Genomic DNA, 13,726 nt, shown 5'->3' with positions numbered 1-13,726 from the left:
GCCTTAAGAAATATATCTAACTCCTTCTTGAATATATTTAATGAATAGGCCTCAACTGCCTTCTGTGGTAGAGAATTCCACAGGTTCACCACTCTCTGGGTGAAGAAATTCCTCCTCACCTCAGTCCTAAATGGCCTATCCCTTATCCTTAGACTGTGACCCCTGGTTCTGGGCTCCCCCGCCATCGGGAACATCCTTCCTGCATCTGGTCCGTCTAGTCCTGTTAGAATTTTATAAGTTTCAATGAGATCCCCTCTCATTCTTCTAAACTCTAGCGAATATAAGCTTAATCGACCCAATCTCGCCTCATACGTCATTCCTGCCATCCCAGGTATCAGTCTGGTGAATCTTCGCTGCATTCTCTCCATGGCAAGAACATCCTTCCTCAGATAAGGCGAGCAAAACTGCACTTGGAAACATAATCCTACCTCCCCCGTTCCAAGAATATTTTACAAACTTACCGGTCTATAACTCAGGAAATGCAAGACTAAAGATGACCTTTCCAGGCCGGTATGAAATGTGTTTTAATGAGCATGCAGTAATCCAGATTTGAAGCTTCCCATTGCAGCAGAGCTAAGCCCTCAAAGCAGCGAGACCGGCTCGGGCGGCTATGTGACGTGTAGCACGCCCTGAAGAAATGGCAGGACTTACGTAAAGCAATTTCCTCCATGGTCTTTCACGTTTTCAAAATGAAATATTTATCGACAGAGAAATTATCTCTTCAGGTGTCTGCTCAAACTGTGTGGGAAATTAAAGCTACCCCATGCAGGTACGGGTCAAATGGGATCGCTATTTAGAATTTCTAAAGTAGTACACGAAGGATTAAGAAAAGGTTTACCTGAAGGTGAAGAAAGAACCATCTCTCACAACATTCCATACAAGTAGCAGCTTTGCACACAAAGAACTACTTTGATGTCCAATTCAAAAAGAAAGACTTGCATTTATATAGCGCCTTTCGCGATCTCAGGACATAAGAACATAAGAAATAGGAGCAGGAGTAGCCCATTTGGCCCCTCGAGCCTGCTCCGCCATTCAATAAGATCATGGCTGATCCTCTACCTCAACTCCACTTTCCCACCCGATCCCCATATTCCTTGATTTCCCCAGCTTCCAAAAATCTATCGATCTCAGTCGTGAATATGCTCAACGACTCAGCACCCACAGCCCTTTGGGGCAGAGAATTCCAAAGATTCACAACCCTCTAAGAACATACCATAAGAACATAACAAATAGGAGCAGGAGTAGGTCATTTGGCCCCTCGAGCCTGCTCTGCCATTCAATAAGATCATGGCTGATCATCGACCTCAACTCCAGTTTCCCGCACTATCCTCATATCCCTTGATTCCCTTAATATTCAAAAATCTGTCGATCTCTGTCTTGAATATACTCAACGACTAAGCCTCCACGGCCCTCTGGGGTAGAGAATTCCAAAGATTCACCACCCTCTGTGTGAAGAAATTCCTCCTCATCTCAGTCCTAAATGGCCGACCCCCCTATTCTGAGACTGTGACCCCTTGTTCGCGGCTCTCCAGCCAGGGGAAACATCCTCTCAGAATCCAGCCTGTCGAACCCGCTAAGAATTTTATACATTTCAAAATGATCACCTCTCATTCTTCTAAACACCAGAGAGTAAAGGCCCAAACTACTCAGTCTCTTCTCACAGGACAACCCTCTCATCTCAGGAATCAATCTAGTGAACATTCATTGCACCCTCTCTAAGGCAAGTATATCCTTCTTTAGGTAAGCAGATTAAAACCCTATATAACTGCAGCAAGACATCCTTACTCTTATACTCTAACCCCCTTGTAAAAAAGGTTAACGTACCTTGCCTTCCTAATTCCTTGCAGAGCCTGCATGTTAACTTTCTGTGATTCGTGTACAATGACACCCAAATCCCTCTGCTTACCAATAGGACGTCCCAAAGCGCTTTATACCGCTGGAGTACTTTAGAAGTGTAGTCACTGTTGGAACGTAGAAACACGGTAGCCAATTTGTGCACAGCAGGATCCCGCAAACAATAATGACAAGATTATCCGTCTTCATGATGTTGATTGAGGGATGATAAGTATTTGGCCAGGACACCAGGGAGAACTCACCTGCTCTTCTTCAAAATAGTGCAATGGGATTTTTTTGTTTCCACCTGAGAGACGGTGATCAGGGCCTCGGTTTAACATCTTATCCGGACAATGGCACCTCTAACAGTGCAGCACTCCCTCACTACTGCACTGGAGTGTAAGCCTGGATTGTGTACTCCAGTCTCACTGGTGGATCTTGAACCCACGACCTTCTGACTCAGAGGCGAGTGCGCTACCCTCTGAGCCACAGCTGACGCCTTAGGCAAGCATTTGCAGATAGCAAGGTCCCAGGTGGAGGGAAAAATATTAAGCAGATTAAAATGGTGTACAAAGGAATGTTGTCGCTCATTGGACAGCACCATAGAATCATTGAATCATAGAATGACCACAGCACAGAAGGAGGCCATTCAGCCTGTCGAGCCTGTGCCGGCTCTCTGCAAGAGCAATTCAGCGAGTCCCACTCCCCTGCCCTTTTCCCGTAGCCCTACAAATTTTTCTCCTTCAGGTACTTATCCAAAAGCGTTTGCGTGACACAGTTTAGCGGATGACAGTGTCCCTTTAAATTTCACCACAACAGTCAGTTTTCCTAACATGGGGGTGAAAACTTGCTGATTGGTCTTTGTGGTTAACAGCGATCACCGCTGGTGGTGGGGGGGGGCTTAATCTCTCGCTTCAAACTTATCGCCAAAGTAATTATCCACACTTCAAATTTATGAACTTTTAAATGGATTCAATGAATTTTCATTACGGGCTTTGTAGTGAGTCAGGTGTTGCAGGGTGGATCTCGACTGGCGAATCCGGGGAATAGTCCCAGCAATTCCATTAATGGACAACTTGGATTCATCCCCTGGTTCTGGATCGCCATTCTACAGAATTCCAATTATCCGGGGTCATAAGGTTTCAGCAGAGCTTTGAGCTTTCTCACGGACTGCGTGGAAATGTCTCATTACCTTCACTGTACGAATAGGCCCACCCCCCACAGGTCGCAATGGAATACCGTGGGCCTTTAATTTAAACTCCCCCACTTGCCCGCCCCAATCTGACCGACTGCTATTTTAAATCGCAGGCAGCAAGGACGCCTGTTCCCCAAGCCCCCAACAGGGTCCCCTTTAAATATGACGTCATCGGGGGGGGGGGGGCCGATCTGCGATCGGAACCTGATGGCCTGAGCAAAGGGAGCAATCGGTGGCTTTTTAAAAAATTAGTTCCTGGGATGTGGGCGTCGCTGGCAAGACCAGCATTTATTGCCCTTCCCTAATTGAGAAGGTGGTGGCGAGCCGCCTTCTTGAACTGCTGCGGTCCAGCAAGGTGAGGGTTTTTCTACAACTGAGTGGCTTGCTGGGCCATTTCAGAGGGCAGTTAAGAGCCAACCCCATTGCTGTGAGTCTGGAGTCACACATAGGCCAGACTGGGTAACGATGGCAGATTTCCTTCCCTAAAGGGCATCAGTGAGCCAGATGGGTTTTACGACAACCCGGTAGTTCCATGGTCACCATCACTGATACTGGCTTTTTATTCCAGATTTATTGAATTAACTGAATTCAAATTCCCCTGCTGTTGTGTTGGAGATTTGAACTCACGTCTCATGGATCATTAGTCCAGGCTTCTGGGTTACCTGTCCAGTGACGTTACCACTATGTTACCGTTCCCGCTTTCCTCTCCCCCCACAGACCAAAGTTATTTATTTATTTATTCTCAGTTTCCTTATGGAGCAGGAGTGCTGCTCCGGCCCCCATACGGACACCTTGGGGCGCTCGCTTTGTCGCATTCTCGCTCGGGAGTTAAAATCAAATTGAATCATAGAATCGTCCAGCACAGAAGGAGGCCATTCGGCCCATCGTGCCTGTGCCGGCTCTTTGAAAGAGTCACTCCCCTCCCCTTTCCCCATAGCCCTCTTTTTCAAGTATTTATCCAATTCCCTTTCGAAAGTTACTATTGAATCCGCTTCCACCGCCCTTTCAGCCAGCGTGTTCCTTTTCACAACGACTCGCTGCAACAAATATGATGCATGATGCAACCCATGAACATGAATGGATATGCGGCACAAATGATTTATACTATAATGGCTATATGTTAATGAACTTCCTCAAGCTAAATGCCCTCTCAGCCATGGCTCAGTGGGTAGCACCTTCGCCTTTGAATCTGAAGGTTGCGAGTTCAAGTCCCACCCCAAAGACTTGAGCACAAAAATATAGGCTGACACTCCCAGTGTTGTACTGAGGGAGAGTTGCACTGTTAGAGGTGCCGTCTTTTAAACCAAGGCCCCATCTGCTCTCTCAGGTGGATGTGAAAGATCCCACGGCACTATTTTGAAGAAGAGCAGGGGAGTTCGCCCCGGTGTCTTGGCCAATAGTTATCCCTCAACCAACATCACTAAAACAGTTATATCTGGGAGCTTGCTGTGTGCAAATTGGCTGCTGTCTTTTCTACATTTCAACAGTGACTACTCTTTAAAAAGTGCCTCATTGGCTGTAAAGCGCTGTTGGAACCTCCTGAGATAGTCAAAGGCGCTATAGAAATGCAAGTCTTTCTTTCAGATGGTTGCACATTTACTCTCATCTCTTTTTTTCAAGTTTCTGTCTGTGCCACGAGTTCCAAGGCCAAGAGTCTAGTAAAGCGGCCTTCTCCGAGGACTCCGCTAATTGTACTCGATAGAATGAAAGAAAGAACTTGCATTTATATAGCGCCGTTCATCATCTCAGAACGTCCCACATTGCTTGGCAGCCAATGAACTGCTTTTTGAAGCGTAGTCACTGTTGCAATGTAGGGAAATGCGGCGGAGTTGGAGAGAGGCACAGCGAGAGGGAGAATAATACAGGCAGAGATTAACAAAAGATAATTAAAGGTAAGAAGCTGAGTCGGTTCACTGAGCTAGCTCTGTTAGAATGGCCTTTGAACAGCTCAGGATTGGGGCCCGCATCAGGAAGTTGGCGATCCGTCCTGATGGAGAAGCTGTGCTCACTGGACAATGCGGTGCCGCACTGCGTCCATTCAGCATCCTCTGCAGGGGTCATCAAGCTCACGTGCACACCTCAATTACAGCGTTTCTTATGAACAACAAGTTGCATTTATATAGCGTCTTTAATGTATTACAACGTCCCAAGGCGCTTCACAGGAGCATTATTATCAAACAAAAGCGCCAGGGACCCGGGTTCGAATCCGGCCTCGGGTGACTGTCTGTGTGGAGTTTGCACATTCTCCCCGTGTTTGCGTGGGTTTCCTCCGGGTGCTCCGGTTTCCTCCCACAGTCCAAAGATGTGCGGGTTAGGTTGATTGGCTATGATAAATTGACCCTTAGTGTTAGGGGGATTAAATACATGGGGTTACGGGGATAGGGTGGGATATGTGTTGGTGTAGGGGTTACGGGGATCGGGTGGGATATGTGTCGGTGCAGGCTCGATGGGCCGAAATGGCCTCTATCTGCACTGTGGGGTTTCTGTGATTCTGTGATTCTGTGAAAATTTGAAACTGAGCCACACGAGGAGATATTAGGGCAGATGACCAAAAGCTTGGTCAAAGAGGTAGGTTTTAAGGAGCATCTTAAAAGAGGAAAGAGAGGTAGCGAGGCGGAGAGGTTTCGGGAGGGAATTCCAGAGCTTAGGGACTCGGCAGCTGAAGGCACAGCCGCCGATGGCGGAGCGATTGAAATCAGGGATCGTCAAGAGGGCAGAATTTGAGGTGAGAAAAATAAAGAAAGAACAAATTTATATAATGCCTTGTGACGTCTCCAACATCTCACCAGAGCCAACATCAGCAGTGTCATGTTTGGAAATGTTCTGTGTAAATCTGATCTGAAAGAATTCTTGTTTCAACTAGAGGTCTCCATTTGTCTCTAAGTGAAGTCTGTGTCTCTATTATGTACGGGGAAGGCTGAGGCAAGACTCAGAAAGGTCAACTGAGCTGTCAATCACTGTCGCTGGAATGCTGCAGATTTTTATTTTTTATTTATTCATTCATGGGATATGGGCATCTCTGGCAAGGCCAGCATTTATTGTCCATCCCTAATTGCCCTCGAGGAGGTGGTGGTGAGCCGCCTTCTTGAACCGCTGTTCATTGTAGCGGCCATTTCAGAGGGCAGTTAAGAGTCAATCACATTGCTGTGGGTCTGGAGTCACATATAGGCCAGACCAGGTAAGGACGGCAAATTTCCTTCCCTAAAGGACATTAGTGAACCAGATGGGATTTTACAACAATCTGATAGATTACTGATACTAGCTTTTTAATTCCAGATTTATTTAATGAACTGAATTTAAATTCCCCAGCTGCCGTGGTGGGATTTGAATTCACGTCTCCAGATCATTAGTCCAAGCCTTTGGATTACTAGTCCAGTAACGTAATCACTATGTTACCGTTCCAGACTACAATGCAACATTTTCTTTTTCTCCTCTCCACACTTGCCAACAGTTCTGATCTAACCCCCCGTCGACAGGGAAGTCTTGCTTCAGTTATACATGGTACTGGTGAGGCCACACCTGGAATACTGCGTGCAGTTTTGGTTTCCATATTTAAGAAAAGATATACTTGCTCTCGAGGCAGTTCAGAGAAGGTTCACTCGGTTGATTCAGGAGATGAGGGGGTTGACTTATGAGGAAAGGTTGAGTAGGTTGGGCCTCTACTCATTGGAATTCAGAAGAATGAGAGGCGATCTTATCGAAACATATAAGATTGTGAGGGGGCTTGATCGGGTGGATGTGGTGAGGATGTTTCCACTGATGGGTGAGACTAGAACTAGGGGGCATAATCTTAGAATAAGGGGCTGCCCTTTCAAAACTGAGATGAGGAGAAACTTCTTCACTCAGAGGGTAGTAAATCTATGGAATTTGCTACCTCAGAGAACTGTGGAAGCTGCAACATTAAATAAATTTAAAATGGAGATAGACAGTTTCCTAGCTGATAAGGGAATTAGGGGTTACGGGGAGCGGGCAGGGAAGTGGACGTGAGTCTAGGTTTGGATCAGCCATGATCCTATTGAATGGCGGAGCAGGCCCGAGAGGCCGTATGACCTACTCCTGCTCCTACTTCTTATGTTCTTATGTTCTTATGATAGGGACAGCTCGGGAGACCGACGACACTGCCGCTAATCCTTTGTGTGAGTCATCTCTTCTGGGGATGCATTGAGGCATCGCAGCTGAGCAGAAGGACATACACGGCACAAAGGGGGCGGTTAGATCATTTGGGGCCCTGAAGGTCCGTGAGGGTTTAAAGGGCAGCACGAGTCACAGGAGCGGGAACTCTGCAAAACACCAGTGATGGGCAACTATTTTTTTCATGGGTTCTTGGGAAACGCACACTTCCCTCCAGTCTGAAAGACAACTGTGACATGAATCAGTCATTCATGAAAGAAAGACTTATGAAATAATACTGAGCGGCCTGCGGGTGGCGCTGTCCAGGGAGAGTATAAATACTCGGGCACGGGCCCAGCTTGCGCAGGACATTCTTAACAGGAACTAGTGAAGGATACAACTAGACCTCCATGTTGTAAAACAGTTGATTAAAGCTTTGTTTAACGCTTAGACCAACTACCTAGTAGTTTTCTTACGTCAAACTGTTCACCACTACTCCCTGTCCCTGTGCCAATCTTGTATCCACACAGCCACTGCCTCTTTAATCCCATGGGCTTCAATTTTGTTAACAAGTTTATGATGTGGTACTTTTGAAAGTCCATATACACAACATCAACCGCACTACCCTCATCCACCCACTCCGTTACTTCATCGAAGTACTCCATCAAGTTAGTCATACACAATTTTGCCTTGAACAGATCAGTGCTGGTTATCATTTATTAACCTATATTAACCTAAATGACAATAAATTTTTGTCTTGAGGGACAAGGAAATGGCAGTCTTTTGTATCTGTCTTTCAGTAGAAGACACAAATAGCATGCCAAAAATAGTGGGTAACCAAGGGGCTATTGAGATTGAGGAACTTAAAGCAATTAATATCAGTAGAGAAAAAGTACTTGAGAAACTAATGGGACTAAAAGTCAACAAATTGACAGGATAGATGCTGAGAGATTGTTTCCCCTGGCATTGAGTATATTCAAGGCTGAGATCGATAGATTTTTGGACTCTAGGGGAATCAAGGGATATGGAGATCGGGCGGGAAAGTGGAGTTGAGGTCGAAGATCAGCCGTGATCTTATTGAATGGCGGAGCAGGCTCGAGGGGCCGTATGGCCGACTCCTGCTCCTAATTGTTGTGTTCTTGTTTCTCTAAAACTTTCCCCACCACCTATGTTAGGCTGTAGTTGTTAGGTTTATCCCTCGTCCTTTTTTGAACATTGATGTAACATTTGCAATCCTCTAGTCCTCTGGACCCACTCCCCTATCTAAGGAGGATTGGAAGATTTAAGGCAGAGCCTCAGCAGTTTCCACCCTTACTTCCCTCAGCAACATAAGATGCATCCTATCTCGGACCTTTTCTACTTTGAGCACAGCTAATGTTTAAAGTACCTCCTCTTTATCTATTTTTATCCTGTCCAATTCCTCTACCCGCTCCTCCTTTACTGTGACATTGACAGCATCCTCTTCTTCAGTGAAGACAGATGAAAAGTACTCATTTAGTACCTCAGCCACGCCCTCTATAAGAAGAGCTCCTTTTTGGTCCCTAATCGGCCCCACCCCTCCTTTGACTACCCTTTTACTATTTATATGTTTATTATAGGCTTTTGGGTTCCTTTTTATGTTACCCGCTTCTCTATTCTCATACCCTCTCTTTGCCCCTCTTATTTCCTTTTCAGTTCTCCCCTGTACATTTTGTATTCAGTTTGGTTCTCTACTGAATTATGAACCTGACATTTATCATAAGCCTCCTTTTTCTGTTTCATTTTAACCTATGTATCTTTAGTCACCAGGGAGCTCTAGCTTTGGACGCCCTTCCTTTCCCCCTCGTGGGAATGTGTCTGCTCTGTACTCGAACCACCTCCTCTTTGAAGGCCTCCCGTTGCTCATTCACTGTTTTACCTGCCAATCTTTGATTCCAGATCCCCTTTCAACTCACTGAAACTAGCCCTCTTCCACTTGAATATTTTCACATTTGATTGTTCCTTGTTCTTTTCCATAACTATTCTACATCTGATGATATTGTGATTACTGTTTCCCACATCCTCTCCCACTGTAACATGCTCCACTTGCCCCACGCCATTCACCAGAACTAGATCCAGCACTGCTTCCTTCCTCGTTGGGCTGGAAACACACTGATCAAGAAAGTCCTCTTGTACACATTTCAGGAATTCCTCCCCCTCTTTTCCCTTCACACTGTTATTTTCCCAGTCTATATTAGGATAGTTGAAGACCCCCCCTTATCACTACTCTAAAGTTCTTTTATCTTTCCGCAGTTTGCCTGCAAATTTGCTCCTCTATCTCCTTCCTACTATTAGGTGGCCTATATTATACACCCAGCAGCATAATAGCTCCTCTATTGTCCAAATAGATTTTGACTTTGAACCCTCAACTACATCATCCCTTTCTAGTGCTCTACAATCAATACTGCCAATCCCCTCACTAATACAATAGCAAAATACTGCGGATGCTGGAAATCCGAAATAACAACAGAAAACACTGGAGGCCAGGCAGCATCCGTGGAGAGAGAAACAGAGTTAACGTTTCGGGTCGACCTGAAACGTTAACTCTGTTTCTCTCTCCACGGATGCTGCCTGGCCTGCTGAGTTTTTCCAGTGTTTTCTGTTGTTACTGCCAATCCCCTCCTTTTTTTCCCCTTCCCTATCTTTCCTGAATACAATGTAGCCAGGAATTTTAAGTGCCCATTCCTCCTCTTGTTTGAGTCAGGTCTCTGTTATTGCCACTCTATCATAGTCCCACGTGGCTGCTTGCGCCTGCAGCTCACCAACCTTATTTACCACACTCCGGGCATTTACACACAGCCACTCTAAACCCATCTTAGTCTGCCTCACACTTGCCCCCATGTCTGATCCCTCCTACTTCTGAACTGGTCTTTATACTGATGCCTTTTGTCTCTGCCAGTCATCTGTGCACCTTGTATCTCCTCTCTCATGCTTCATCCTCTCCCCTCCCCCTGCCAAATTAGGTAGAGTGGAAGAAAAGGATACCATCAATGAAAAGCACAGAAGCTTTCATAGCGCTTTGAGATCCCACTCAATTCCTTATTTGTTTGTAAAGTCATTAATCTTCGTAATTTGTATGCCAAAATCGAAGATTAATTGGGATCTAAGAACATTGCAGTGCATTTGCATGTCGGCGAACAGAGGGTTTGGGCTTGTTTAGATTGTTTTAAGATCTGCTTACAAGGATTGAGTTGAAATTAATTACTGATGGGACTTAATGCTTTGATTGGCAGATTCTGCTTGTTGAGCATCTCTTCGTGCAGTGCTGGGGTCTGCCGGCTGCCGAGATGAGCTCTGCTGCACAGTTGATTGAGACGAGAGAAAACAAACCTTTGCCAGATAATCCAGTCGCTTCCTCCCAGCAAGCTCTGGGGAGTCGTGCCAATAGGGGGGTGTGTGGGTGGGTAGAGTCACGACGTGGGCAGCAACTTGGAGGGGCTCCAAGTCCTCCCTCCGTTACCCGGCGGGCGGAGTTGGGGTGTAAAATGCGCCTGCCCGTACGTGAGGGAGAACGAAAGACTCACATTTCTATAGCACCTTTCACAACCTCAGAACATCTGAAGGCGCAAATAAAATACTTTGGAAGTGACAACAAATAAAATACTGTTGTAATGTAGGAAACGCGGCAGCCAATTTGCACGCAGCGAGGTGCCATAAACAGCAATGTGATAATGACCAGATAATCTGTTTTTCTTTAGTGATGCTGGTTGAGGGATAAATATTGACCAGGACACCGGGGATAATTCCCTTGCTCTTATGCAAAATAGTGCCATGGGATCTTTTACGTCCACCTGAGAGGGCAGACAGGACCGTGGTTTAACATCGCACCTCCGACTGTGCAGCACTCCCTCCGTACTGCACTGGAGTGTCAGCCTGGATTTTTGTGCTCAAGTCCCTGGATTGGGACTTAGAACCCGCGACCTTCTAACTCAGGAGGCAAGAGTGCTACCCACAGAGCCACGGCTGACACAGGGAGCCAAGCACAATGTATGGCCAATCTTTGCATCCTTTCCTCTATTGGGCGGTTTGGATGCAAAGATTGGGGACTCTGGCTGTTTACAAACCGGCAGCAGAGAAAAAGGCAACACGTGTCACAAAGAAACCATTTTGCCCTTGGGCCTGTGCGTGGCAACGCACTGTGAGTGATTACCACGACTACCAGCTATAAAAAAATTCTCCCCCCCCCCCCCGCCCCCCCCCCCCCCGCTCCCCTTCCACTGACCAATGAACACTCGGGCCTAATGGGCAGCCTTCCTCGTACAGGAAACACAGAGGGGGAGAAATTCTGTGGAGCCCCCTTTGGGGCGCTAACTTCGCCGGGGTACTACTTTTAGCACTGTCAATTGAGTGGTGGCGCCACAAGCAGGAGGCGGGGTGCTACTGGAAGCGTTCCCCCTCCCTCTTGGGGCGCTACCAGTCAATTTCGCAGCGCTACGTGCAACAGCACCACATACGTCGGCAGGTAGCACCGCGCCATTTCAGGCCTTCCTCCCCTGAGTAAAGGGGAGGAGCCTAGCGCAGCGCGCACCGGGGCCCTGCTAGACCACCGGGGAGCAAGGTGCCGGGAAAAGAGCCCAGCACTCAAGAGGAGTGTTGGTCTGAGCGATCGCGGCCGGCACCCCGAAGAAAAAAGGGGAAGGAGGCGGATGCTGCCAGTCGACCAAACAAAAAGTGGCCACCCGACATCTGCCCTTTAAATAGCGCCGCCGCGACTGCAGAAACGCCTCCCTGATTCTGTCAGACATATCGTCCGACGATAGGTCAGGGGGCACAATCCAAGTTTGCGGCCGGGGCTCAAGCGAGGAGCTGCGCGTGGCGATGGCATCACAGGAGGCGCAAAGCAACCGAATTTCGCCCCCAGAGAGTTAGCATGCAGGTACAGCAAGCAATTAGGAAGGCAAATGGCATGTTGGCCTTTATTGCAAGGGGGTTGGAGTATAAGAGTAAGGAAGTCTTACTACAATTGTACAGGGCACTGGTGAGACCACACCTGGAGTACTGTGCACAGTTCTGGTCTCCTTATCTAAGAAAGGACATACATAGAGGCGGTGCAACAAACGTTCACTAGATTGATCCCTGGGATGAGAGGATTGCCCCATGAGCAGAGATTGAGTAGATTGGGCTTATACTCTCTGGAGTTTAGAATGAGAGGTGATCTCATTGAAACATATAAGATTCTGAGGGGGATTGACAGGGTAGATGCTGAGAGGTTGTTTCCCCCTGGCTGGGGAGTGTAGGACTAGGGGGCATAGTCTCAGGATAAGGGGTCGGCCATTTAAAACTGAGATGAGGAGGAATTTCTTCACTCCGAGGGTTGTGAATCATTGCAATTCTCTACCCCAGAGGGCTGTGAATGCTGAATCGGTGAGTATGTTCAAGGCTGAGATTTTTTGGGGGAAAAATTTGGTTGCTCCCGTTAGAGCCCCGCTCGTGCCCTGGCCGCGATCTTCGGGAGCGCCCCCTGAGTTACCGCAGGATGCTATGTTCACCGGGGTCAGGGGGGACTACCTGCGGCCGAGGCGGCGCTAGTTAAAGGGGAGGTGGCGGGCGGCCATTTTTGTTGCTGGCTACCTGTCAGCACCTGCCCCCATTGCTGTCCCCAGCCCCCGTGAAGCCCCACCCGGCGGGGTGCTGACTGCTCTCTGCGAGCCCAGCACTCCTCTTGAATACCGGGCTCGTTTGCCGGCACTCCCGATCCCTGGTGGCCCAGCTGGGTGCCGGGACGCGGTGCGCCATGCCACCCCCTTTAAGAAGGGGAGGAAGGCCTGCAGTACCGTTGCGCGACGTGCCGCAGATCGGCACAGAGCGGCACGTAGCACCGCGATATTGCTTCGCAGCGCCCCAAGCGGTACGCGGAGCACATCCAGTAGCGCTCCTCCTCCCTCTCGGGACGCTACCTGGGAATGTCGGCCGCTGGGCCCCAGCGAAGTTAGTGCCCCAGAGAGGGCGTGACTCAATTTTTCCCCCTTGGACTCTAGGGAAATCAAGGGAAATGGGGATCGGCCGGGAAAGTGGAGTTGAGGTCGAAGATCAGCCATGATCTTATTGAATGGCGGAGCAGGCTCCAGGGGCCTTAAGGCCTACTCCTGCTCCTAATTCTTATGTTTGCATCCCGCATTCATACCAATTGGCAATGGTGGGGAATATGGCGGAGGCCTATATTTCTCGTATTTAAGTACCTTGTGGAGAGTTCCCTCATTGATGGGCGGGCGCAACTGAAGCCACCAGTTTCACCCACCTGGAAATGGAGGCAGGCACTCCCCTTGTCAAGCTGCCACCCACATGAGTCCCAAATCCGGGGGGGAGGGGGCTGCGAAAAATCTAGCCCTGCCATCCTTCAGCACCCTCTCGTTCAGTAGCCAGGCCTGATTGATGAGCCGGACGGCTATGCTCTCCGCTGGCTATAAGTTTCCTCCATGAGTCTGAGCCACTCCTCCCAGTTCCCAATGATGGTGGGCCCACCGCACCGAGGGCATTGCCAGTCAACCACATTGTGTGGGGCTGCAGCAAGTCGGACCACAGTTCTTACCCTGAAGGACATGAGTGAACCAGTTGGGGTTTTAACAACAG

At 48.1% G+C, this 13,726-nt stretch overlaps 1 protein-coding gene across 1 annotated transcript in view; it reads right to left on the bottom strand.

Moving 5' to 3' along the window:
• The window catches only part of LOC147123754 (dedicator of cytokinesis protein 2-like), a 1,461,504-nt gene that overhangs the window by 550,136 nt on the left and 897,642 nt on the right, over positions 1–13,726 (bottom strand). The window lies entirely within an intron of this gene.

Source organism: Somniosus microcephalus, chromosome 2 (genome assembly GCF_052327205.1).
Source record: "Somniosus microcephalus isolate GS21.2 chromosome 2, FLI_Smic_1.0, whole genome shotgun sequence".
In the NCBI taxonomy this organism is placed as follows: domain Eukaryota; kingdom Metazoa; phylum Chordata; class Chondrichthyes; order Squaliformes; family Somniosidae; genus Somniosus; species Somniosus microcephalus.
Note: the sequence above shows the minus strand (reverse complement) of the source record. Positions and strands in the feature narration are given on the sequence as shown.